Consider the following 27,375-nt stretch of genomic DNA (forward strand, 5'->3'; position numbering starts at 1 on the left):
TAAGAGGGTAACATGTTCAGGGGAATTTCAAATGGAAAAGTTGGTACTTAGTGAGTAGTCAGAGTTACAGGGGCTGATTGGCACAGTAAACCTTTCTTTTTCCACCTCCAAATCATTTTCCAACTTCAGTCTCTAAGTTTTCATATAGTATCCAATCTACAAGTGAGGTGTTGGTCTTCTCTAAAACATACTTGCTTTTGAGTGTTAAACCAAGCCTACAACTGCAAAGCATATTTTATTGCTATTCCTAATATTGATCTGTCAGGATTTCTAGAAAGTAAGTGGGGAATCCTCTCGAGATTGCTTTTTTCTTCTTTCCCCCACTATGTCATTTCCTCGATCCACTTGCTCACCCATGAAGTTCCCGAGTCCCTCGACTTCCCTTCTTCCAGGGCACCTTAAGAGCAGGTGTAGGTCTAGTGATGTTTCAGCAGTGAGAGAGGCACCATGTACCTGTGTTGAAAGTCACATCTTATTGTGATAGCTGAAAATTGTCACCCAGGCTTGTCTTCTAGACAGGTGTGCTAGGAGGAAAGCTACGCTTTTATACTTTGCTTTAAACAAAGGGTTGCAATAAAGACTTTTCTTGATAAGATCTTGATGGGAAACTGTTTTGTGCTGGTGAACTTGTTTGTGATTCTTATGGCTCCTATGCCAAGGACTGTAACTACACTCCTGCAGATGCTGTGTTTGTCATATGTCTCCTTAGAGTCACTCATACTTCTGAGCCAAGCAGTTCCTGGGCTCTTAGGTGACCCTGAGCCATTGGATTATTAAAGCTCATAAATCCTATCGGAAGACTTCAGAATTTCCTCAGCCTGATTTTTTCCCTACAGTACTCTAATATGTGCAGGTAGTGCACATTCCCCACAATGAATCACGGATCTCAAGATAACCAACTCACTGCATTCCCTACCTGGGACTCTCCCTCCTCCTCTTTTTCCCACCATTTTCTCTCTGGCTCATCCTAATACCACAGCTCACAACATTCTTGCTGACTCTCTCTTCTTACTGCTCTTTCGATTACTCACCACTTCATGTTTTGCAGCTTTGTCCTACTGTAGACACCACACATACCTATTATAAAAAATACTGCTATGCTAAGTTTCTATATCAGAGATGTGTTTCTGTTCAGAGGAACAGAGAGCTGCCCACTGCCTGTATCTCTCAACCTGTCACAGCTCTTTCAGTGTTGTCAGCAATATAACTGAGTCAGAAGGATACCACGCTGAACCCTTTGTGTGGCCTCTGGATTACTTTGGAATATCCCTTTTGGAGCTGCCAGCCACCCTTCAGCCCGTGAAACAGTCCACTGCCTCTCTAACACTGTGACATGAAAGTCCCCCAGCCCTCCTGCCTGTAAATATAAATTAAAGGCCACAATAGGAGAAACCATTTGCACCAATTCTAGCTGTCAAAGCCAGAGTTCAAATTCCTACTCCTCTTTTTCTGAAAGTCAGAGCTGAGCAAGAGCTACAGTTTCTGTCTTAGGGGGGATCAGCCATCTTTTTTTTTTTTTTTTGTGGGGTGAGGAACTCCACACCGGAATATCCTTTTCAAGATACACAGATATGGCACATCAAACACTTTGGGATTTCTAAAAGAAACTAAGAGGGGATTTCAAGTGTCAAACACAAAGAAATGATGCTTTGCTTTCAGTGGAAAAAAAAGCTTCCTCAGCCCCTCTAGCAACAGATTATATTTTAAAGGGTTGTTCATTGATCTTTCTCCAAAGAGAGAGTCTGAGATTTAGGTACCTGATCTTAATCCTAATGAAATCCATTGCAAAATTCTTACTGAATTCATTGGAAAGAGCATAAAGCTTCGGTTTTTTATCAAATCTGAGCTACCAGTACATGCTTTACACAAATTGCTTGGTTAATTTTCCATTACTTGAGATGTTGTAGCTGGAAAAATGTTTCAGCTCTTCCTGAGAAGTATGTAAAACTGGAGCAATTTGGCTATATTTACATATTGTAAAGTGCCACTTTAAATAGAAGCACAGTATTTTTAAGTCCATCTGCAAACCATGCATGATTAATTTGTTTGTAACATGTAGGACATAAAAAGGAAGAAAAAGTTTAAAAATAAATTAAAACCCCATAAAACGGATCTCTTTCACAGAAAATTATGATAAATAACATCAACAATTAGCTTATACTGTTCAGCCTCAAACTGAACCATTTTATAACTCCAAAACACAACAGACTTTATATGCTAGTTTTTTTCACTGAAAAATGACTAGAAGCAGCAGAAATCTGCAACCAGTTGTGCAAGCTTTTATTAATGTATTTAGTAACACTCTATGCCTTCTATCACAAGAATCTCCTGTGACTGCAGAACTGCAAGAAGCTCTGTATGTTTGTCTGACATCTCATACTTCCAATCAGATACCGGTTTTTGAAAGCCCATTAAGATTTTCTTGATTTCTAAGTGAAATTGAGATATCATAGTTAAAAAGTGTGCTCACAGTGAACAAGTAATATAATCTGTTGTCATGCCTTGAAAGTACCTTGAGCTGAAGTGTTTGGTGTTGTCTGTAGGAATTTTGTGTACCTATAGCACACATATGCTTCACCGCTACACATGGTTCTATTGTGCAGGGGCACTTGGCAATACCAGAGTCCTAGAAAGCATGTGCTGCTGGTTAATTAATTAAATGCATTACTCAAGAAAGTATTTGTAGAAGTAGGTCCTGTGTCTTTTTTTTTTCCTGATTACCCTCAAAATTTGGCTACTTAAACAGAAAAAGGTGTCAGAGGTCTGAAGAGTTTATCAAATTCTGCCTCTGCTTAAACACATGGCTTCTGCTGACTTTCATGAGGCTTAAGTGGACAGTTATCCCTGTGCATGTTTACAAATCAGGACAGGCAGCAGCAAATCATTGCTGTAGTTTGCCACCTCTTTAAAATTATGATTGTGCAATGATTGTGATGTTTCTTTTTTGCAAAGAAAAGTCCTGAAGGAGGGGATGTAGGCTGCATATTCTGTCACGTTAGTATCTGAACAACAAGGTCTGAGCTGACTTCTCAACAAAGGGAGGCAATTTCACTTATTTGCACATGCTGTATTTGATGCTGCTCACCGTTCCGAGTTGAAATACTGCTTACGTGATACTGGAGTGATACTGTTTGGTTATTTTCCCCCGATTATTTCCTTTGGTGTTGCTGTAGCTGGCATCTTTTAACATTTGGTAGCTCGCCCCAAGCACATCCTGCCACATAGGAGAAGGTAGAGTGAACTGCCAGACTACAGCTTGGATTAATTTTTATCTACTTACAGATCTGACACCTAGGTTTGGCACTCTAGTATCTCAATGGTGGGACACAAGCTGTGGACACGTGGCTGTTGTACAGGTTCATTGCATCTAGTGACTCGAGCAAGGTTCTGAAACATTGACTACCCTCACCCCTTCTCCTCCTGTAGGTGAATTGCAAGCAGTTTGGTGAAGGCACCAGGAAGTAATGCTTTTGTGTCCTGTTGCAGTGTGCATTCTCTCGCTTATCTGCTTGGAAGGGAAGGAATGATGTGCAGCAGCTAGGTGAGGTCCTGTGCATTTCAGTGCATGTTCAGAACAGTTTTGATAGCCATTTTGGAAAATTAACTTTAGCCTACTGTGGAGATGGCTGAAACATCATATGGTAAAAAGCAAAGAGCTGGTCCTTGCCCTGTCACCAGCTGTAGCAGACTAGTGCCATTTATAGCCTTTCTGTTGGTCTTTTTCCTTTCAGATTGAACTTGTAGCACAGTGTGGCAATATGTTAAAGAGTGAATTTAAAAGTAGATGGAGCCACACACGACCATCCCAGGAGGAAGCCACATCAGGAGGTGCATTAGCAGAACAGGTTTTGGTGTGCCTGGCTGAATGCCTCTGATCACTTGAGGCGTGCACCAAGAGCCGGCTAATGCACACCCTGTTGTGGTTCATCGCTCACTGTATTCTTCCAGTCTGATTCCATTCAGCAGTCCCCAGTAAAAGCAGGTGTTTGCTTCTGAGGGGAAAGAGGGATTCCAGGGGTGCCAGGATAATACCTACTAAAGCAAACATTTCCCTCCATCCTCCCCCAGCCTTCTGTATATTTGTCCATATTTACTGGTATGCAAGTTCTACTATGTTCATTAATCGTAGCAAGCTGTCTTTCATAACTAGGACTTTCTGAAAGCACATAATGAAAGGAGTGCATTTTTAACTGCGTATTTTAAATACGAATTGTCTGTCTGTGGGAGTTGGGTTATTTGTATTGCCGTAGACAGAAACGATCGCTATATTTCATAGGACCTTGCTGCTTTGTACTTATTGACTGTTTATTTTTCATCCATAGGATTACTAATTGCAGCTAGTACCAGACACTTCTGTCTCCTTTCAGGTTATTGTAGTAGAGGGCATTGTACCAGATGCATGGTTATTCACAGACATGCATTTCCAGCAGCTGAATTGCTGGATCTGCTCTAAATGATCTATGGCAATTACATTTGGCATTGTACAGCTATAATTTTACTGCATATTAATAGCCACCTACCAAAGAGGTAAATGCCCTTTTCTCGGCTGGGTGCGGAATGAATGCCTGGATGTATTCAATTGGGTAAAATGAGGCTCGGGTTTTAAATGGATAGCAGGGGTTTTATGTATTGGAAATGCATGTGCCGCTGAATTGCCTGTTTCCCTCGGTCTTGATGGTGTGCAGCAAGTCTCCAGGAGAAATATCATCAAGCGAGATCCTAGATAGAGTCATGCTGGGCAGGGGAGGGGGAAGGGGATCATGTGCCCCATTTTCAGTGGCTTATCTTCTACTACCCAAAATCTGCTGCGGTCTTTTTTTTTTTTTTCCCTCCCCTTTCAGCAGCTCGGCTGATCAACGCGGAGGCTGTCAGGTTTCACAAGCAAAAATAATAATTAAAACCGCCCCCCCCCAGACCTTCACTAAAGCTGTCCTCTGGAGTCAAGGGCCCATTTCCTTCCCTCTTTTTTTTGCCTTGGGAGAGTGAGGTGGGGTGTTTGAGCGTGTGTTGGAGGCGACGGGGAGTGGGTGGGAGCAAATAACAAGGAATCGGAGGGGATTAACGAGCTTTCTCCTTATTAGCCCCGCTCGGGTGCTTTGTCTCTGCTCCTGGCTGGGGATGGGCTGACGGGGAGGGTTTGTCTGGTGGTGGCGGGGGGGAGAAGCAGTGTGACTGCAGGGGCCGGCGTGCGGGAAGCCACACGCACACGGGCGGGCAGACACTCAGACATACAGACAGAGCCACCCCACACACAGACAGACACGGAGCCCGGCGGGCGCCTCCGAGCGCTGCCGTGGGGCTCTGGTGGGGTGAGGCGGGGAGCGCCATGGCGGGCGGGGCCGGCCGCTCCTGTGCGGCGCAGAGCAGTGCCAGCCGGGGCGGCGGCGGCGGCGCGACGCAGCGAGCGCGGAGCCGCGCGGAGCGGAGCCGGAGCGCGGCGCTGCCTGCGGTCCGGGGCGCACCACGCTGCGTGGCGGGGAGACAGAGAAAGGGAGGGAGAGACTCGCAGACAGACAGTACAGCCGGCGAGCGCGGGCAGATAAAGGACGGAGGAACAGGCAGAGAGGAGCGAGCCAGACGGGGATCCAGGCGGCGCCGGGAGAGGACGGGCAGAGGCAGGCGGCGGCGGCGATCGGGGCGAGGCAGGAGGCGGCCGGCGGGTCGGGCGGCGCCGCCGCGGCACCGCGCCCGGCAGCAGCGCGGCGCGGCGGCGGATCTCCTCCCGCGGCGGAGGCGGAGGAAGAGACCATGTCTTTCAGGAAGACACGCACTGTACTGTAACAGCAGCGTATCCGCAGCAAAAATAAACAAACCGGCCAACCAAAAATACCAAACAAACAAAAATAACCCGAGCCGCCAAGACGCTGGGGGCAGATCCCGTTTGCAGGCAAGGTAAAACAAACAAACAAACAAAAACAACAACAAAAAAAAAAAGGAACGAAAAAAACCCGAAAACAAACCCCAAAGAAGCCAAAGCAGAATCTGTCGACATTTGTGTGGCGTGATGTTCTTTGTTGTTGCGATTTTTTTGTCTATTTTTTTTCCTTTCAGCATGTTTTCTGTCATTTCGTTGGAGTCATTCGCCCCATCCCCCCCACCTTTCCCCGTGATCTTTTAATTTTTGAGGTCAGGGCGGCTGGAGAATGTGGAGCGGAGGAAGAGGGAAACAGGAGCTGTGTATGCAGCCGGGGCTTGCCTTTATTGCGTGCGATGTGCAATTATTAATAGCGGCTGCAGGATTCCGGCTCTAAGATGCGGTATTTACCAGAGTGGGAGGGAAAAGAAAGGAAAAAAGGGTGTCGTTCATAGTCCGGCGGGGCAGGATGCTATCGGTGCTGGAGCCGGAGCCTTGCACGGGACTGCGGAGCGGCAGCATAGCGGTGGTGACAGCCAGGTAGGGCGGGGAGGGCTCGCTGCGGCTCTCGGCGTGGTCGCGGGGCCGTCTGCCCTGCGGAGGGCGGCGGCTTCCCCAAAGTTTCGGCAGCCGGCCGTCATCGCCAGAGGCGCTGCTGGCCGGAGCTGAGGCGGGTCGGGGTCCGGCGCGAGGTGAGGTGGCCGCTGTCCGGGAACCTAGGTGGGGAGACGAGCGCCAGGGAGGGGATCTGCGGGGGGAGGGGGGGAAGGGGAGAGCTCCGTCCTCTCAGCTGTCATTTTAGCTAAAACGGATCAAACTTAAAGGAAAAAATCTCAACTTTTACTCGCTGATTTGTGAACAGCATCCAGGGATCCCCTTTCAAAGCCGTGTTTGCTGGAGGGCAAGCCTGGGCTGCTTGGACTGGCATTGTTCTGAAGGGTGGCGATTTGAGGGCAACAGATTTACTTGGTGCTTCCTTAGCATCTCTTTTTGCATGCCGTGGAGGAGGGTCCCAGTTCGGGAGTTACATGCGTATTATTAGGTGTCCTTTTTTCACAAAAAGCAGTTCATGTTACTCCGCTTGGTGTATTCTGCCTACTTGTCTGTGCGTCTCAAACGATATCGCTTGTAACTCTAACCCAGACGTGCTCATCGAGCGCAGCCATTGCGCAGCCTTGTTTAATTGCTGTTATTTATTTTGCCTTCATTTACCGTGTCAGCCTGCGGGGGGGAACACGCTCAGATTTCGAGTGCATTTTTACGTGCTAGGTGTGTCTCTGCGCTTCCAGGTGTGTGCGGTTTCGCTTAAAACTCATCCCGCCGCCGTGTGACATCGCTGTAAATGTGCCGGGAGGGGAAACAAAGACATTAGAGAGCGACACAAGTGTTTGTGCATCATCTGTTTGACTTCTCTGCCGTTGCAATGCTGAGCCAGATGCATGCCCGGTGCGCCTTCTTCTAAATAGCATATGTACGTTTTAGGCAAGTACAAAGCAATTGAAGCCGAGGGTGATGGGGAGGGGAAAAAAACCCAAAGAACCAACCCGTACTGTAAACTGACCTGCAACTTTTCAGTTGTATACTTTAACTGCACGCTGATTTCTGTTTTAGCAGTCTTCGTCACGGATCGAGGCAAGTTTGTGTGCACAATTGGGCTTGCAAATTGCTAATCTCGCACTGACTTTGCCTCTCAGTTCCCAGCTGGGCATGGTTACCTTGAAAGCTGTGGTATCAGCACTGTCAGAGCATGCTCCGGTGGGGAGATCGGGTGTGTTCTATTTTTAATACTATTTAATGAAGATGCTTCTCACTCTGCAATATATGAAGCATAATGGAAGAGCAGAGCGATGATTGGTTATGGATACTGGAAAAGGAAAAATGCGAAGGTAAAAACGGAAATCCCTCAAATATTTCTATTACATTAAAGAAAAGAAATGCAGCTTTACAGAAAGGTGATCGATTAGCTGATTTTAAATTGAACAGTTTTGTGGTGTCTAGGAGGATTTTTTAAAAAATGTTCTTCTAAAAAGTTGCATGAAGCAAACTGTAGGTAGGAGATCATTTCGTGCTGTTGATAAATCTGATTCTGTATGGGTATGCTTAAGTTGAAGAGGAATATTCCATTTTAATTCTTTTTCTTTTAAATATTGAAGTAACTTACAATGGAGGAGCGCTAAAGAACATCTGAAGTTGTTTTTTTTCCTTCTGATAACTGGTTTTAATAATTAACTATTTTTATTCTTATTAGTAGCGTCCTGAAGCAGAAGTTTTGAGTTTTTATTCCTTGCAGTTAATTCAGTTGCTATTAAAAATCATCGTTGCATGCAATGCTTACAGAATGCAAGTGACTGTAAATCTCTTGCTATTTATGTGTAAGGGAAAATACCTATAGATAACTACGGTGTATGCCACTTGGCGAGATGCATGGAGATACTTTTGAAAACTGCCCTGTTTAGTTCATTGTACTCAGAAATATGTTTGTTAGCTATTTGCAAGAATCCATACACTTAGAATCGTGTAGAGAAACACGCCTTGATTAAAGATGTCTTCTGTGAAACAACTGTATTTTGTCTGTGTTGCCTGCAGTTTTACAGGATGGTGGTCTAAGAAACAACTGAGTACCCCTCCTGCAAAATCCTTTTTCGAGCAATTATTTCTTTTTGCTGTATTCTAGTCCTTTTGAGTACCCTAGGGTTAAGTGTGCAAGTGAGGATTGCTTAGACAAGTGTTGCACCACATCATACCTATGAAGGAAAAATTACATAAGGGTGGTAGAGGAAATGCAAAGAGATTTTAAACACAGGTGGAATTATAGCTATCAGGGAGAGAACATCAGTGCAACAGTCACTTTGAAACTACATTCTGTTGGAGTAAAACTGTGGGCCAGATCCTGTTTTCCTGATGGTGCTGCTTTTCCTTTGGGCTTTGTGGGGGTTATTTGCATGATTACAGTAAACTGGACTTGGCCTGATAAATCACTGTTATTAAACAGAATTTCTGGGATTACATGAAAGAAACCTAAGAAGTTCTAAAATCTGCTGTGCTCTTGGCTTCCTCCCGGGAAGTTAACAACTAACTTTAAACTTGGAATTAATAGCAGGGAAAAAGTGCACTAATTCTAGGATGGCTTACTTGTAGTCTCTCTTGCCTCCTCTAGGCATTGGTCTTGCTACAGTCAATGGGAGCTTTAAAATTTGTTCAGTGGTTTTATCAGTGCTAAAAACAGACACGGGGACAAATATTCAGCAGCTGTAAATTGATGTAGTTCCATTGGTTTTAAGAACAGTGTAGATTTACGCCAACTGATGATAACACCTCTCTGCTTACAGCAGAGATCTGTAACTTACATTGAGTGGTATTATCAATTTTGATGACATTAATTTCAGAGTAGGGAAATTAGTTTGGCAGATTGGCAAATCCTTGTTTATAGGGACTACTCACAAATGAGCGAGTGGCTTGATCCAGTGAGTGCTCCCAGCCTAATCTCTTTGCTTAGTTTTAAAGACAATTTGTAGGGTACATGATTATTTAAAGGAAATGCGTTTTGTTAAGTAATGTCGTTTCAAAAATATCATTAAAGATTGGCCAGTTGAGAAGTAATGTAACTACCATGCAATAAACTTGCAAAATCCAATGGTCCCCTGCTCATTCATTTATTATATTTGAAGTGCTATATTAATGTTCTCAGCAGGTAGTAAGCAAATGGTTCCCTTTTTCTTCTAGAAGATTGAAACATTCATCAAACAAGTAATAAATGGCAAAGACTCTTTATGTTCCAATGGAGAGTACTTGATTCTGGAGGCTTAAAGTGTTGTGTATGAATACTTTTGTATCTGAATGGTAACATGCATTTCTAGGACACATTCTATTTTGATGACAAACTGCAATCCAGGTAAGTTAGATTTTCCCCAATTAAGGCTGGGTAAATGGAATTGCAGATAAATTATGCAAACCATCTGAGGTCATGCATCTAGTTTTTGACAGTCATCAAGTGGGACCTATTCCAGTCTCCAGCATTATAAGTGGGTCACCCCTGGATGATAAGTCTCCCTGATTAATTGCTGGTGTTTGCTTTGTTTTTTAATTTTTCCACTTTGTACATGCAATACTGACTTTCAGAAACATGTAGATGTAAATAAATTTACATGTTTGTTTGTAACTATTAAAATATTTTTTTTTACGTAGTAATTTAATGGTACGCCTTTCTAGCAAGGATTTAACTTCAAAAGAAGTGCAAATAATGACTCATGTCTGGTTTGGTTTTTTTTATAAGTAAATTAAACGTGCCTATAAATTCATGTAGACATACTAATTACTGTTCATGGACAGGATATATTTTTCTTGGTTCTGTCTTAAGAAGGAGACTTAAACCCAGATCGGTGGAACAGCCACTGTGGTTTGCATGAGTATGCTAGTGTGCACTTATAGACAATTTATTAGAGAAATAAAAATGACACCACACTATAGAACTACAATACTTTCTGTTTTAATTAAAACTAATTTTTTAATAAATAACATGTGTGATGGGTTCTTGCCAAGTAAGTAGTTGTTTGTCACCGAAGGTCCAAACTGCTTAGTTATAGGACTTTGCTGCGGCTTAGATGTTTGAGGTAACTCCAGTTTTAGACTCCATGTTCTCTCATACAGTGGTTTTACAGTAGATAAATCGGATGATGCGTTGCCACTGACCCTATGTAAGAGTGCTCCCTATAAGCTTCGATGTTCTTCCTTAGTTCACCTTCATTTGGAAGAATATGTAAATAATCTATATTAATGCTTAATGTGTGGCACACGCAATCCAAAGTTACGAATTGCATTAATTCCAGGGGAAGAGTACTGGAGCTCTTTGTCACTTTAGGGAAAATGCCCCAAGCAAACACTTCCATAATGTCCTGTGACAGCTGCACTCTTCCACCTGTTTATATGTTGCTGATACTTGCTACTTCTTCCTTTTTCACTGTTGTTTCCAGGCTTTCTCATAATCCAACTTAAGTACACTTCTTTATGGTTCCTTGGAAAAAGATGTTGCGGAAAAGGTCTCCTTTCATTCAAATGTATAATTTTTTAGTCATAGGGTGGGATCTTTAAACCATGTTATATCATTCTAGAGTTCTAAATAGGTAATAAGCTGTTACATGAAAATGTTACATCACTTTTTTTTCTCCGCCTCCCCCTTACACTTACATTCCCTGTTACCAAGAGGAAAAAGTGAACTAAATACAGAGAGAAATACAGAAACAAGGAGTAAACAAAATTGCTTTTTACAGGAGTGAGTTTGTGATGACTGTTTAGATTAATTAATTGCTGCTGTGGTAAACATGGTCAAAAGGAATACTAAGCAAGTTGTTTTGTTAATGCTGAAGCACATATAAAGTGTAAGAGAGTGATAATGTCATATATCATGACTAAGCTGAAATGCAGAAGGCATAGTTAGGCGGTGACAGCTGGGAATTTGAAATTTATGATTTGGATATCCAATGACTTTCTGAAGCAGGGGTTTAGAGTATTTTCTAGCTACTGGCAATGTATGGAGGCAGTAACCATGTAAGGCAGTTTTTAGGGCAGACATTCACACAGCAGATGCTGAAGTATGTAAGGTGAGAAGTACATTTTTATAAGTGAAAGAAAATGTTCACAGGGAAATTGGGACACTTATATGCTTCTTCATCAAGATCAGATGTCTGATCTTGATCTTTTAAGGCCAAGAGTCACAGTTAACAAAGAGTAGTACCATGAGAAAGTAAAGTCCTATAAAAGTGTTTTTGTAATTTAATGCTTTGTGCTATATTCATAATTTAGTCTTAGGCAATACTATGGTTTATTTATGAGCTGTTTATACAGTACCTGTGTTAAAATTCTAGGAGCTTAGTAAATCTTCCAGCTGATAAAACTTCTTTTTTCCTAAATTGGATCCCTTCAATTCAAAGACAAGCTTAAATGGTCAGCTGGATGGTGTTAAAAAAACCTCAGCATTTAAAAAAAAAACAACAAAACAAACAACAAATACCCCATACCCTTTCCCCCACAGTTAAATACTCTGCTTTTTATTTCTCAAAATTTTTGTCTTCTGTTTGTAATCAATGCTAAAACATAAAAATCAAATATATATGAATCAACTACTTTCAAGCTTCTGTTTATCTCATTTTTTACAGCCACAGAGTAGTGATTTTTACTGGATTCATAAAATCATCAGAACCAGTTTTATGTTCTAGGATTTGAATTCTGTTATCAAAAGTGTGCCTGAACAGCTAATAATTTCATCAGTAATGAATCATGTTGCAGTATTTGTACTTTTATTGCCTCATGAGCTGAAGTTTTCCTGTGCCTTCGGTACCAAAAGTATTTTGTAAATTTTCATTATTAAATATAAGAGCCAGATCGTGCTACTTTTCTTCACAAGGAATGCATGCATCTTGCTTTTGGTGACCTGAAGAGCTTCTCACGATATAATGCTTTTTTTACTGTGAAGGAAGTTATCACAATTTGTTCCTAAGTAAAGAGGGATGGCAAGGCTTCTCAGTAGAATGAAGCTAATGAAGATAAACTGTAGTGATTAGAAGCATTTTATGAATACAATGAAATTGTTATTAATTAGTGTGAAATGTTTAACTATATATTGAATTAATTGGGAGTTTTACTGGGGAGCAAATATTAGTGGTGTTGACGTTCTTGTGAAATAGGTGCAGCATTATGTGCTTGTGAAGAATGTGCCAACTTTGTGCTTTTTGGGTGTTGGTGCCACTGAAGTTTATTTGGAATGGTTTGCCCTCTGTTGCACAGCAGTAAATCATATATTGCGGTGGTTCAAACTATACCTTGAGATTTTTCCATTTTCGAGTGACTATTCCATTTCTAAGTACATTGCCATTGGCGTAACATTTAGAGCAGTTTAAATGAGGGTGCTTAATGCGTTATAAAGTGTTTGTCATGGAGTCAGAAATGTTTATGGTGTCATAAAAGCTTTAAGAGAAACACATCAAATAAATTGGTCCACTCTAAAGGCTCACTACAGATTTTAATGTAAGCTCAGGAAATGTCTGATAGCTTTATAATTTGTGTGGTTTATGAGCTGTGAAATCTGAAGTGAGAAGGTCTGACTTTCATGCTTTCAGTTTTCGTTCCTTTAGGAAAAAAATCAGTGTTTCTCCTACCAAACAAACAAAAAAAAAAACAAAAAAGAAAAAAAAAAGGAAAATTCTGAATGTGGATCTAAAAGGAAAGCATAATGAGTGACAGAGCATCTTAAGGTGCTGTATTTCATAACATGTACTATTGTGAGGAAATGCTAATGAAACTGTGTTTTATTCAGGTGTAATTTTTGGGGAAACTTTAACTCATAGACAGAAGTTGGAAAACAAAACAAATTTACCAGCTTTATGTGTCTCAATATGCATTTCCACTGTGGTGTAGCAGTCTGTTCTGCTTCGGAGCAGCAAAATGGAGTGAACTCTAATGACAAGAGCTAAGTCAAGCAGCATAAGAATCCTGTTAGATACAGAAGACAATGAATTATTACTGAGGCATAATGCAACTTTTGTTTAATCTATGTACTAGTGAAAATTACTGTATTTGAAAGAAGTCCTTGAATGACCTGCTTCCTAAAGTAACCTTCTCAGAATCTGAGGCTGAGATAAGGTAGTGGTGGGGTAAGAGGCATAGTGGAGGATTGATTAGTGGCAGCAGTACTGCTTGTGATGTGAAATGAGGTTATGGGGCAACAGAAGTAGGAGGGCAGCAAAGGGAAGTAGGACTTTCAGGAGACATTCCCTGAAAATTAGGTAATTGAAATTTTGAATAACCAAGAGAAAATATATAGATGTGTAGCCTCTTTTCAGTATAATTTGTTTTCTGATTAAAAAATATAAAATTCCTTATGCATGTGATGCGATCCCTGTCTTTGCATGAGGATCAGGGCAAAGTGGCTACTCCTCTGCAATCACACTTAATCTCCTCAAATCTGAGGTTACAGGGGTTGTAAATGATCTGCATCTTCTGATTTTGCTGTTGCAGAATTGCTCCTCTCTGCCCCCTGTCTGGCAGGAGAGAAAGGAAGATAACAAAATTGTTGCCAAAGTCTGAGGGCAGTTCCACAGTAGTATACGCTGAGACTTCTTAGGCAGGGTTAGTTGGTGCAAGAAGCTGGTGGGTGAGTCTTGAGGAGGCACACAAGATCCTGGACTATCTAGTACGTAGGCAGTTCTTCTATGAGAATAAATTGGTTTGTATCCTTGATAGCTCTTCTCTTAACATGCCAGTACCTCATAAATTAGTCAAGTATTTACTGAAATAGCATAATGTGCCCTCTGACTACATAAATCCACACCTTTCCATAAGGAGCTTTCTATTAATGGAGAAGGATTGGTAAAAAAGAGCAGATTGAGACACAAATATTGATGCAGCGTTTCAGCTGCCCGTGGTTATGCTACCGGTAACCGTACAGCCATAGTTGTGGGGCTGTGGTTCTGCAGGCACCCTGTCCACTCGTTCTTTCGTCGTGATGGTTTCCGCAATGCGGGAGGAAGATGCGGCAAGCACCTACCTCTTTCAAAGCCACATATTTCTTTGATGTGTTTGTTACTCCTCAGGTTTTTTTTTTTTTTCCAGGAAGTAGAACAGAGAACATAATTTGTACCCATGAAGGCTAATTACAATTTTTCCTCTACAGATCATTTCTTAGAGATTTGTGTGTTCAAAGAATTGCTGCTAACTATTTTCTGCATTACAGTTATGTTCAGTGTCCAGGCAGTGAGTGTCAAAATGTAGATTCTTTTGGCACCTATTCCTGTTTGTGTTTGTTTGATAACATAGACTTGTGTCATGTCTTTATTAATGTTGTCAGGCACTTCAAAGCCAACTGTAATAAAACTGCATCAATATAAGTGCATGTCAGAAAACATGACAATAAAATATCAGCACTTCTTAACAAAACATTTTATTGATTAAACAGCACAATTTCAATATGTGGAAAAATGAAATCAGTTCTAATTAGAGAGCAACTGCAGTAACAGCCAAGTCTTTGATTTGCCTGTAAAATGACAGCAGACTGAGCAATTCTGTTGTGTATTATGAGCGAATTCTATGGCATGGGAATGTGTTTGCTAAGTGTGCATTGACTGTGATCATAACAAAGGAGGAGCGTAAGTGACCCACGTACTTCTGGTGCACAGATAAATGACACGTTCCAGGAGAATATTTATTACCTATGCTCAGTAGTTGGAATGAGGCTGACAGATGATGTAGCATACCAGTGCTCCTCAGAACATCAACTCTGTGTACAAGCAATTTCAATGTCTGTTCACTGTCAGACAGATTATTTTAATAAAAGGAATTCCAGGGCTCTGTTCTTGACCTCAGACGGTTTACTTTGGGGCCAGTAACTTGAGGTGCTATTGTTATTAAGCATCATAAAATTGGAAAATGGAGATAATTTCAGGTAGCTTTGCAACCTCTGCAGAGAAAATAAAAAATATTGAGGGGAGCAAATGTTAAATTCTTTTGGCAACACAAGAATGTGTGAAGTGAAGCACACTGAATTTAGGAGATTTACTGCATCCTTAGGTGTAATATAAACAAGGGATCTTCCTAAAAACTGGTCTGTAGCTTCCTGACTTAAAGTTTACTGAAAGTGCAGGAAGACAAATATTGGAGGAATTCACTGCAGTCCCAATATAAACTCTTTTATTGTTTTGTTTCTTGATACATGCATTTCATGCAGTCCCTAATGTGGATATCTCTGCCTCTTTTCTGTCTGTTTCCACACTTGCATCAGTTGTCTCTATTCTGCTCCTTACATCCTCTGACCATTCTTCATACTGGGTCTTTGCTTTTGTAAGTTGTACCCCTTAAGCAAATTTTACTTTGTTAAACTGACCCTTCTGACTTTTCTTGGTTTTTCATAATTTGCTCACATTCTCCAGCTTTTTTTTCTTGCCTTCGTCTACATCAGTTACTTGCCTCTGTTTGAAAGGGTTGAAACCTTTGATTTATTGACTATATAGTACTGCAGTTTTAAAAATGGCCTAATTCTGTAGATTTTTGGACAGTTTATAATAAACATGTTATTTAAGCATACTATCATTATTCAAAATATGCCAGTTCCCAGATTTCTTGGACTTTGTTTTGGTATCTTTTAAGGAGGGAGTGCCAAAACTGCTCTGATTGCATCTGTGAAACAAAGGGTTTTGTGCTGAAATCTAGAAGACCTTGTGCTTTTGAACTTCTTCATCTACACAGCTCATGTTAATGGATCTGGGTTCTTTTGGGGCCTCCATCCAAGTTCAGTAGCTCCGTATAATTGGGTGTATGTTTGATGCTTCTGGAAAACCCTAACCCTGTACTCTCCGTCTATTTATGTAGATTTTCCTTTTTTTCTGGGATTAGTAATATTTTCAATATATTTAGCATTTGTCAGTTGCTTAGAAAATAAAGTGTAATGAAAATGACACAAACTAAATGCCTTTGACAGTGTGTTTGTTGTAAGAGACTTTTTTTGTGTTGGCTCTCTGACCTTTCAGATGGACTGCTGTCTGTGGTGTGAGCGGCACAGCACCTAATGCATTATGTTGGGTGCAGTTTACTGTGTTACTGGACTGTACAATGAAAAGAGGGAAAAATGACTGGAGTTCTTATATGGAGAATTATTTTGTATTTCATGTCTGTACACTTGTTGAGTAAGCTTGGAAACCGCACCAGAAGCTGAAGGTTACGTATTCTTCTCGTAACTTTGATTATAATGATTGCACGGCCACAGAGCCTGGTCAAAAGCAGAGGAGTCTGATTGATTGTAAAGATAGTTACTGATGAAGGCATCTAGCTGTCCACATTTCAGGACCTATACTAAATAAATAATCCATTTTTGTGAAATGAATATATAGAAGCTCCTTCTAAAGACAGAAGTAAAGGAACTGTTGGCTGAAATGTGTCACTGACAAGTTTGAAGGAGCATGGTTTGCTACCATCACGTGAAAACTGAAATTTATTTTTTCCTGTGGTGGTGGTGGTTGTTTTGTTTTGCTTTGCTTTGATTTTTTTTTTTCCCTCATTGCTGAGATGGCAGGAGAAGTGCCTGTATTCAGCTGCCAATTACGGATTTAATTCAGTTATTTGTTTTTCAGTAATCTGATTCCTATTCGTGCCTAGTTCACTAATTGCTCACTGTACTCTGTCACTTTATTATGAAAGTAACATTCTAAATGTTCTGAAACCTAATAAAGAAATGGTGGCAGTAGTCTGAACAGATGATGTATAGTAGTTATGAACTGATTTTTTGTTTCTTTTAATGGGTTAATTTCCAGACTGGTGGACAGTCAGCTCAGTTAGCTCTCAGGCAGCATGCACTGAAGAAATTTCTTCCCATTTAAAGACAAAATTCTGTGTTATGTGGAGTCATTCCATGTTTGAGAAGGATGTCATGTTAACAAGCTGTTTATTCCACAAATCATGGTGCCAGTGCTTTTCTCTATGTCCTTGGTAATAATTGAATTCTTGAGTTCAGTTGTTTGCTAAGGAGATGATTTGTGATTTTTAAAAGCATGGGTACAAATGTCTGTAGTACCACATAATTGGAATGCAGTGAGAAGGACTAGTTTTTTCACATAGCCTAGGTTTAAGTTGACTGAAGGAAAGCTCTCGCTTTTATTGACTTAATTCTCTAATCTTAATCCTTGCAAATAAAGGGATGAAAATGATAGTCCATATAACCCTATTGTTGCAAATCAGAGAAATATGCAGCAGGATTCTGTTTCTGTAGCAGGAAGCTGGTGTGGCTAGAAGATGCTTCCAAAATGTGCCTCGACGTATTTTGTGGTCTCTTAAGTTCAAGATCCAACATTTGTTTTTTGGAATTTTTCCCAAATAACTCCATTGTTGGTCTGCTGCTTAACTGCCTTTCCGATGCAGTGGACAGAACAATTGGATTGCATGTGGAAGACAGAGAGGCATAACACCTGTTATCATCTTTCTTCTGCACTTTAGACATTGAAACAGGTGAACTCCTGTTATATGGTAGGGGAAGCTGCTATAAAAGTAATATTATTTGTATTACAAAGTTACATTCTTCAGCCCTGTAGAATGACTGTAGTTGCAATATGCAGTCTTGAGCATCCCATCTTGTGCTCGCTAGTGTCAACTAAATGAAGTGGAGCTTTATTGTTGGAAATTTATTTTTTTTTCTGGCATTCTGGTTAAAAACAACATATGGGAAAAAACAACGAGTAAACTCCCAGGCTTAAAATGAGGATGACACTGGGCTGCTACTGATGCCTGGCTGTGTAGTGTGTGCATGCGGAAACAGTCTGCCAGTGGTCATGGGGCCATTGGAGACCTGTTCTTCTCAGCTCTGCACAGTCTACAGGTGATGGGCGTGATGGTCATAAAATGCCTGTTTACTTCAAGAAACCAAAGGAGACCCTTTTATAAATTGGCTTACTAGTCTGTCAAGAGAGGATGCATTCACTAAGTTACCAGTGGAAAAAGAGCGCTGCTGCCTTTTAAAGTATTTTGTGCTACAGTCAGTGAAATACTATGACATGTTTGTTTTGGTTTTTTTATCTTTTTCAGGAAGGGACAGATTTTTCAAATGCCTGTCTGGGTAATTTGGTGTTATTCTTTTTCAGTGAAGACTTTTTAAAAATATTTGTGTCTTTAAAAGGGACCTTTCTGACAGCGAGAATAGCTACAAGTTCAAGTGCTACAGATAGTATAAGTTGGCAAATTGTGTGCCATACTAATAACGTCACAGAAAACATCAGCTTTCCCAAAAAATACATTTTCCAATAGGAAAGGCAGATAAAGGGGTGTGTTTTCAGTGAGAAAGATGAAGCTTTTTCAAGAGGAGAATAGTCTACCATGGGATAGTAACTTGGAGAAAGATATGAGAGCAATAAGAATTCCCATTGTTCAAGTTTCTTTGTTTGGGGTTTCCTTGGGGGGGGTTGTTTGCTTGTTTTGGTAGGTTTGTTTGGTTTTGTTTGGGTTTTGTTTTGGGGGGTTTTGTTTGTTTGAGTTTTTTTCCCCTGAACATTATCCAGCAGTAAATTTCCCTTTCTCACATTCATCTTTAAGAAGTATGAATGTCCCTCTGGAAGGAGAACAGGCAGCCAACCATGTCTCATCACTGTGCAACTTTGTAACAAAGATTAATTTGGGGAGGAAATAGAAGAAGAAAACAATACAAAAGGAATTGTTTTTAAACAAAAGATGCACTTTTGTCATCATTTGGACTACTCAAGCTGTCCAACCTCTAACTGCGGTGACCCAAAGTACATCCGCACTGTTGGCAGCTGTAATACGAGGGAGGCAGTGAGGATAAAACCCATGGAACAAGTGAACATTCCCAGCAAGGCTTTGTAAAGCACTGGGAGCGAATTCTAAGTCGGGTAATGAAAGCCGTCTTGAAGTGAAATTGAACTGATTGCCCTCACTGATTGCCTTGTTCAGCTTGCATTGATACTCTGTAGTGTGCTGTAATGGGTGTGCAGCTGATGTAGTCAAGCCTCAAGACACCCCAGAGAAATACTCCTCCTTGTAAGTGAAATATGAAGAGGTGGTTTGAGAAGTGTAGTCACTGCTAATCATGCCAGTAGAAGAAATGTGAAGAATAACAGTCCACTTTCAATACTGCATTTGTTGTAGATAACTAAAATGCCATCACTTTACCATTTATATGCTGATATTATTAGCTGTTTCCCCTCATCCTTATTGTCAGTTTTATGCAGGCTTGCATGATGCTTGTTTCTTAGTTCGTTTCTCTTAGGAGGTAATGAATCTGAGCCATTATTATAAATGATTTGTAAGTGATATTTCAGTCTAATAAGATTTATAACAAAACGGATTCTGTAGATCCATTTTGCATAAATAAAAGCATTTATCTTGTTCTTTCACTTTCCTACCTACTATCTTGGAGTAGTAGTTTCTAAAACAGTTTTATTTAGAGGCTACAGTTAATTGTAATGTACTTCAAGAAGTTGGTCGTACAAAGGCAAAGAAGGTTTTTCCAGATTGTTATTACTGTTGTTAAGATGCTGAGGTTCTAGGTTTCTTGTTATGTGCCCTGCATCTTCATGTATAGACAAAATAATGTTTTTAAATATCCTTCCTTTTCATTAGTGGCTCATTTTCATATACACACATTCACTACCTGCCACAAAAGTGTCTGTTATAAAAGGGGCGCTGGAGAGTGGAAGATGGTGGAGAATGCTGGACATGTACCTGGGAAAGGGGATGTTGGTTACCCATCTAGCTCTTGTTTTGACCAACTTCACTGCTCATTTAACCTCTGTATTCCTCGGTGTCCTCATCTGAAAGGAAATACTTTTTATACTCGCATTCCTCTGAATGTGGTTTGTTGGTTTTTTTTCCTTCTAATTGAAGATGATGGCATTTTAAAGTCTGGTACAACAGGAGTATGCAATTTGACTCTGTTGGGCTTATATTGGCAGCTACAATCCAGTTTTGATAACTGCATAAGTTAGCTTAGTTACAATTATTATTTGGGTGCAGTCTGCAGCAAATATGAAGACACTTTTCTATGGCTGCAGTTATTGTCTGCTGTCAGTGTTGGGCATTACTGCCTTTATTTACTGATTCTTCTCCAGATAAATCGTGTGATAACGTGTTTCAGTTTGAGCAGGTGATAATGCTGAAGCATTTGAACAGGCACAAGATAAATAGAATTTGAAAAATAAAGTCACAACCATGTTAAGATTAAGAGTTTTAGTCCCTGAGGCAAAGCTTGAAAGTTTTCTTTCAGCTGGTTTATTTCATATTCTAAGTCTAGAAACATGTGCTTATGTATAGCACATATTCAGGGTTAGCCCTTGCCAGAATAGATTAAAAAAAAACCAAAACAAACAAAAACCCCACCATTGTTTGAACTGATGATATGTACAAGTAATAAGAACACATACAAAAATGCCAGGTTTAAGTGTTGCACACAGCTTTCACTGACATAGTCAGCTTTTTATTTTGCAGGTCAAAGTTTAATAGACAAAACTTTTTGAGAGGGAAGCTTTTGAAAAAGTTGCAAAGTAGACATGACCTGCTTTGTCATAGACATGTGAATTCCCCTCTTGTGCCTTTATTTTCACTCTGTATAGAATGCTTATAAAAGCATTCTATACAGTATGTGTGTATATGTATATATATATATATATACAGTATGTATATATATATATAAAAGCATTCTATACAGCAAGTATGTATATGCTTCTTTTAAGAAGCAACAATAATTTCTAATCACCTATGCTAAGTTCCATTCAATCTTTAAAAACCACTGGTTTTCCTGACACAGCCATGAATCTAAAATAATCACTATTAAAAATGAATTCTTTATCTGTTTTATTGTTGGAATGAAAATATTTTTCTCAATAGCTTTTTCAGTGTATCAAGAAAATGTGTGATATAAAGATTGTGTAGGTATATAAGACTTTAATCGGCTTTTTCATCTGTGGTCTTTGTAACTTTTATCTTGAGACTCTTACTTTGCATTAGAAACTGTTATTTTTCACTTGACAGGATTTTTCAGGAGGCTGACATACAGAAGTGACTTAAAACCAGGTGTTTTCTGGTTTGCTGGGCTCTGTATGTATGAGAGGTCCTGGCTTTTACCTTTAAGCTTCCACTGACTTCTGCTATGGCATCACAGTTCCACTCTTGGATGTGGCCTGGACATCTCTGAAGTTTGTGGCTGAGACAGCCAGTTTTTCATGTCACTGAGTTGTACACGTAGCTATTGCTTAAATCAATGGCTCCTAGGTAAAAATTTAATTTTGCTTCCATCTTACTAAAGCACTTACTTCTCCTATAACTGCTTCCTCCCATAAACTTCAGGCTTTTCTTACAATTTTTCTCAGTGCTGCTGCAGGTTCATTTTGAGGAGTAGCTGTGCAGCGACTACCCTCCGGTGTGCCAGAGTTTGCATCCTCCTGTCCGAGGAGGTACAAGCTATTGATGAGTGGCTGGGACAAGTGTGCTAATTGTTTTTCCAATTTTGTTCTCAATGTAAAAGAAGGGTTTAATTTAAAACAGCAGTTGTCCTTTTTCTTTTCCAGCTGCCCTGGAGCATTGGGCTTCTCTAATCTCCAAGTTTTCTCGTACTATTGGAAAGTTTACAGTTTTCTTCTTGCTACAGCTAGCTCCAGCCAGTATTTCTCTCTTTGTTTTCAATAATGCCTTGATTCTCTGCCCTTGAGTCCCTTTGAATTTTCTGATATTTCTGATCATGAGATTACCCATTTCCCACGTCTCTGCGAATCAGGTAACATCCCTATGCCTATTTGGTCTTCCCTGTCTGTGCAAGAGCAGCTTTTCTGTTACACAGAGTTCTTTGTTCACTTCTTTTAATAGTTTCTTATGTTGAAAATGTGTAATGCATTTTAAATTTTGAAAAAAACAGATGGCTAGTTAGACTTGGTGATAAAACAAGCCTGTGGTGCCAGTAAAACATCAATATATTTAGCATTAATTTGCTCTTTGAAAGGGAAGAATGCCTGATAAAACCTTTTATATCAACCAGTAGAGCCAAAAGACAGTATCTTCCTATTGAGGTGAAGTATAGATTGAACTACAGACTGTTGTGTTGGTTTTCTGATTGTCTGATGAGAACATATATCCATCGTCTGAGGAACTGAAAGTACACTTGCATTCAGTAAATTTATACTTGGAGTTTGTCAGAAGCATAAATAGTCTTCCATATGTGTTGCTATTTAGTCATCATAAGTATTTCTTTAGGACTTCATGCTGTAAAAAATTTAGGTCTGATCTGTTAAAACAGTTATGAGTTTTAGTGTTAAATTACATGTGTTTTTCAGTGGTTACAAGACATTACTACCCCTTTGTCCCCAGTAGGATGATATGCAGCTGACATTAGGTTTCACAGAACCATGTGAAAATAGATACAACTGCAGTCATTTTTGTGACTTGTTTTGCCTTGGTTTACTCATGCTCAGATTTCTTGTGTACATATTCACAAGTATGTATATACAATGCTTAGCTGTACTTCCCTGTAATTAAATTTTTCTATTCACTGTGATCATGAGCTGTAAAATAGAGTGAAGAGAGAAGGAAAGCATGAAAATGATTAGGTTAAATGTAACAAGGTAAACTAATGGCATTTCTGTATCTTGAAAATTATGGGTGCACACCAGTTGCACACGTGTAATGTTGGTGTTTACAAAAAAAAACAAACACACAACCAAATACCCCAAAGCCTCCAGTATCAGTATTGGAATACCACTTTTCATTTAAAAAAGATGGGTCCCATAAGGTTCTTTTGTTTCTTTATTTTCTGAAGATATTCAAAGGCTCTGAATTACCACATAAACGTTCAGTGATTTCACTAAACTGGCACAGTAAGAAAGGTCCACAAACATTTTGGGAGAGAAAAAGATCTGTAAGTTTTATGATATGTCCTTGAGATCAGGCTTGCCCAAGAGACATTCTGTAGATGAAAATTGACTCCCATCAGTTCCTAGAGAATCTCCTAAAGGACCAAGAAAACAAAAAATGTGGTAGTTGTAAGGTTTTTTACCATCCCCAGTTCACATCTGGAACCAATAATCTATAATATAGGGGCAAACCCAGAAACAATGAAAGAAAGCTCCAACCTGAGATACTCTCCTGGGAGGTAATTTTGAGTTTGGAACATACTCAGAGAAGTGCTTGGCAGAGGAACTAAAGACCATTGAAAGAAGTTTTATGTTGTGTCTCTTGAAACAAAAATAAATTTAATGTACTTAAATTATCCCTTCAGACCTCAGGGTCTATATTACTATGTAATTCTTTTTTTTTTATTTTTTTTTTTTTTATTTATTCCCTGTTGTGAATTGCCAGAGATTTCAACTAGGTATATGAAATTCGTTCTTGTACCGTACTGGTTCACATACTTGGACTGATATTTAGCATAATAAGTCAACAAGCATTTTTCATAAGGGATTATAAAACTGAAGAAGTGGATGTAAAGGAAAATTATGCAAACATTTTTACTTTGAGAGAATTTGTAAAAGTTGCTAGAATGCTTTGTTATGTTTTGGTTAGTTTTGTCACGTCGCTTGTGCAAACTCTTCAGTGTTTCTACTTAAATGAGAAGAGCTTTAGTTTCAGTGGAAGTATTTTCAGAACAGAAGAAGGTAAGTGGATCTCGAGGCCCCTAATACGATGTGTATAATACATGGGTGGAATTAAAGCCAGCAGCCACACAGGATGGTGGAGTGGGAGGATTGGAACAGTAGCTTTGGCAATCACAACTTCAGCTGGAATACTGTTAATTCTACTGTGGCAAGGAGTTAGTGCAGTCTGATATTTGAATCAATTGTTACAAGATATTAAATGTTCCCATACTGAGAAAATTACTTTCATTGAAATTGAAACAGGTTTCTCCTATTGCATTTGAACCCTTGGCAACCCAAAAAAAGTGTCTATCCAGAAGTTAAACATTTGAGATATCTTTCTTACAGTACAGAGGACAATGGAAAAGCATCTGATAATGAAGGGAAGGGAAAGAATATCCTCTAGAGGAGGTCTTCTAGCAGTGTGTGCACTACCAGTGGTATGCAAGACATTTTACAGTGCTCTACGAATGATGCTTGGACAGCCAAGTGTATTGTCATTCTCCAGGGATTAACCTATGTTTTGATGCTAGTGGTGGTACCCACCAAAAATATTGGAACTGCCTCTCTTAATATCTCTGCTCTTAGACTTCATGCTTCCAAAGTTTTTATATTGAAAAGCCTTTTGAGGAGTAAAAAATTGTTACAAATTGTTTTAAAAGACTGATTCTAGTCTCCCTTATGAGATATCCATAAGAGTTATATTTTGCAGTTGTGATTAGAGTTTAGACCAAACTCTTCCCTTTTTAGTCCCACACACTGAAAAAAGGTCCTTTACATTGAACTGGCATGGGGGGGCAGATGGAGAAATAGAGGCAGAGATCCACATTCATGCAGCTGAGCATGGGAGACATGCATCATCAGTGGGATTTTTCAAGAAGATAAGTCAGATTCTTCCTAACAGTCAGTGAGAAAGCATTTCCCAATGAACTTATGTCTTCAGATTGATACCTTTATTATGATATTGATGAACTTAAATGTAGTTAATTGATTTGTGGAAAGTTACAGCAGTAAGAATACCTTCGTATTACTTGTTTTACTTTGTGTTTTCTTTCTTGGTTTGGTTTTTAAATACTGCAAAGTGTTCTTGCCAATACTCTTAGTTCTGTATATCGTAAGATGACAAGAATGTTTTTAGGCAGCCATACACATAGCAAATTAATGTGTCTCATTTGTGCATGTGCAACATACTGAAATGTCAAGATTCTTCATTTCTTAGGCTAGGTATAAATATGTCTACATGCCAGAGATTTCAGAAAAGTAATAGTCTTGTCATGCTCTGATTGTAGCAAGAATGTGAGAGATGAAAGATTTTTGGGTAGATGACAAGATAGCCAAGAATTGGGCCAGTCCTGATGAATATGAACATTTCTTGTTGTGGCATTTTGATCTCAACAATTTCAAGCAGTGGATCATAATTGCACACACTAGACAGAATATTTACAAGTGTTGGGCTTCTTCTTCACTGTTGGTTTTAAAGCCATCATTGAAAAGATCCATCACCGGCTTTCTCCTGCTATGGCTATTCTTTCTTTGATTTTGGAAAACGGGTGACAAGCCACTTGCAGTGAATGAAGCTTGATTCTGTAAGTGGTTTCGGGTAGATAGGTAAATATTTTGGGACTTGTTAGTTTTCTAGAAGTTTTATTAGTCAGAGAAAGTATGTTTGAGAGAGGTGATGTTTTTGGTAGACTAGTATGACTAGAACAAGTTCCACTCAGTTGACACTCCAACAAGTCCTGCCTCATTATTCCATTCTGTGTTGTCAAGCCACCAGTATGGATGATGGAGGCTGCTTAGTCTGTCTCACTATTTATATCCTCTGTCAGTGCCTTGGTATTTTGATTTTGTAAGGTCTAAATGTTTCCCAGAAAGAAGGTTTCCAAGAAACAAGAAAGACCCTTAGCTGAACCTAGCAGTTAAAATTTAGGCAATTCTATCCGATAATATCTTTAGGAGACTATTAATCCTCCAAATTCTAGCCTTTGGTTGTATGACAAAAAAATGCAAGATTAGACATAAAGTAACATGTGAGCAATTACACTTGGCAGCCTTAGCACCTGTCTTTGGCCACAGTCATATACAAATGTAAAGAGCCTCAGATTTTTTATTGTTAGATATCCAGTTAGACTAGAGACAGGCTAAAACTTGTCTGGCTTTGAGATGGTAATGGTTCAGCTAAAGACTGGAAAAAGCCACATGAAGGAAAAAATGAAAGAACAGTAAACTCCCTCTCGATTTCTTGTTCTTCAAATAAACTTAGAAAATCAGGCATTTCTTAGCCTTTTGTGGCTTTGAAATTTGGAATTTCAGAAGCAGCAGTGTGTCTGGATACTTTTATAGGAGAAAACAGACAAAGGAAGACTTGTCCAGTGACTAGAATTTTTTGCTCTTTAATAATTGCTCTGAGTCTAAATGGATGGGAAACTCAGGGTTGGGGGATGAACTGCAAAACTTACATATAAAAATACAAAACTCTTCAAACAAGAATGAGTTTGGTGGGATTGGGGCTGTTTACTTGATTTTTTTTGTGGTTTTTTGGTGTGGAGTTTTTTGGGGGGGATTTTTTTTGTTTGTTTTTTTTTGTTTGTTTGTTTGGTTTTTTTTGAGAACGGTCTCTGAAACTAGAAGTCATAATGATTAGTATTCAGAGTTGTTGTAGTAGTACTTGAAAGGTTAGTCAAGTCCTGCTGATTTAAGAGTTGTACAGTTTCATAGGCTTTGTCTATATCAAGAAGATGAAATGGGTATGGGAAAGTAATAAACATGCAAACTGAATAAATAACATGGAGCAGCAAATGTCATAAGAGGTACAAGATAATGCCTTTTTGTATGTCTTACAAAGATAAGTTAGGCCATAGACCTTTGCACTGAATTTGCCTGTCTTCAGAGTCCTTTGTCATTTAGTATTATTTTTGGTATCGTATTGTTGTAGACTGAAGATTTTCCTTTTGACTAGAGAAGGTCTTGCTATGGCCTGTTAATGGAAAGTGTAAGGTCTTTAAGTTGTCCAGGAGACACAGGTCTTTTCTTGCCTGGCTGCATTCAGAACTGGGGACGCAATAAAGGGGATCTAACGGTGTTGGTGTTAGTGCCCATTGCACTTTCCATAGCAGAGTAATAAATACCAGGGATAGCACATTTGTCTGCATGGGGTTTTAAAAGCATATTAGTGTAAGTACTGCTTTTCCTAATGCTTGGTGCTCTCAGCTCTTTTTAAATACCAAAATCACCATGGACTTAAATAATTACAACACATAGAAATGATAATATTCCTCCTCCTTTTTCTTGCCCTATTTCCTTGTATCTTTTCCTTTCTTTTCCTCCCTCATTTTTGAAACAAACAAGGAAATTAAGTACCAAAACTCCATTAGTGCAACATTGCAGTTGAGAATGAAACTGTCAGGGTGGCTGCTT

At 39.6% G+C, this 27,375-nt stretch overlaps 1 protein-coding gene across 13 annotated transcripts in view; it reads left to right on the forward strand.

Moving 5' to 3' along the window:
• ARPP21 (cAMP regulated phosphoprotein 21) overlaps nt 1-27,375 on the forward strand; it is a 194,625-nt gene that overhangs the window by 50,435 nt on the left and 116,815 nt on the right. The window contains exon 1 of one of the 13 annotated variants that reach the window (XM_018075338.2): nt 5,730-5,892. The exons of 9 other annotated variants lie outside the window; for them this stretch is intronic. The gene's annotated coding sequence lies outside the window, so the exon portion shown is untranslated. Of the gene's footprint in view, nt 1-5,729; nt 5,893-6,069; nt 6,395-6,655; nt 7,741-27,375 lie in introns of those variants that run through there. 3 more of the 13 variants (XM_018075339.2, XM_018075343.2, XM_018075340.2) reach the window with 3 other exon arrangements.

Source organism: Manacus vitellinus, unplaced genomic scaffold, assembly GCF_001715985.3.
Source record: "Manacus vitellinus isolate BGI_N305 unplaced genomic scaffold, ASM171598v3 scaffold_3_pilon, whole genome shotgun sequence".
Taxonomy (NCBI): domain Eukaryota; kingdom Metazoa; phylum Chordata; class Aves; order Passeriformes; family Pipridae; genus Manacus; species Manacus vitellinus.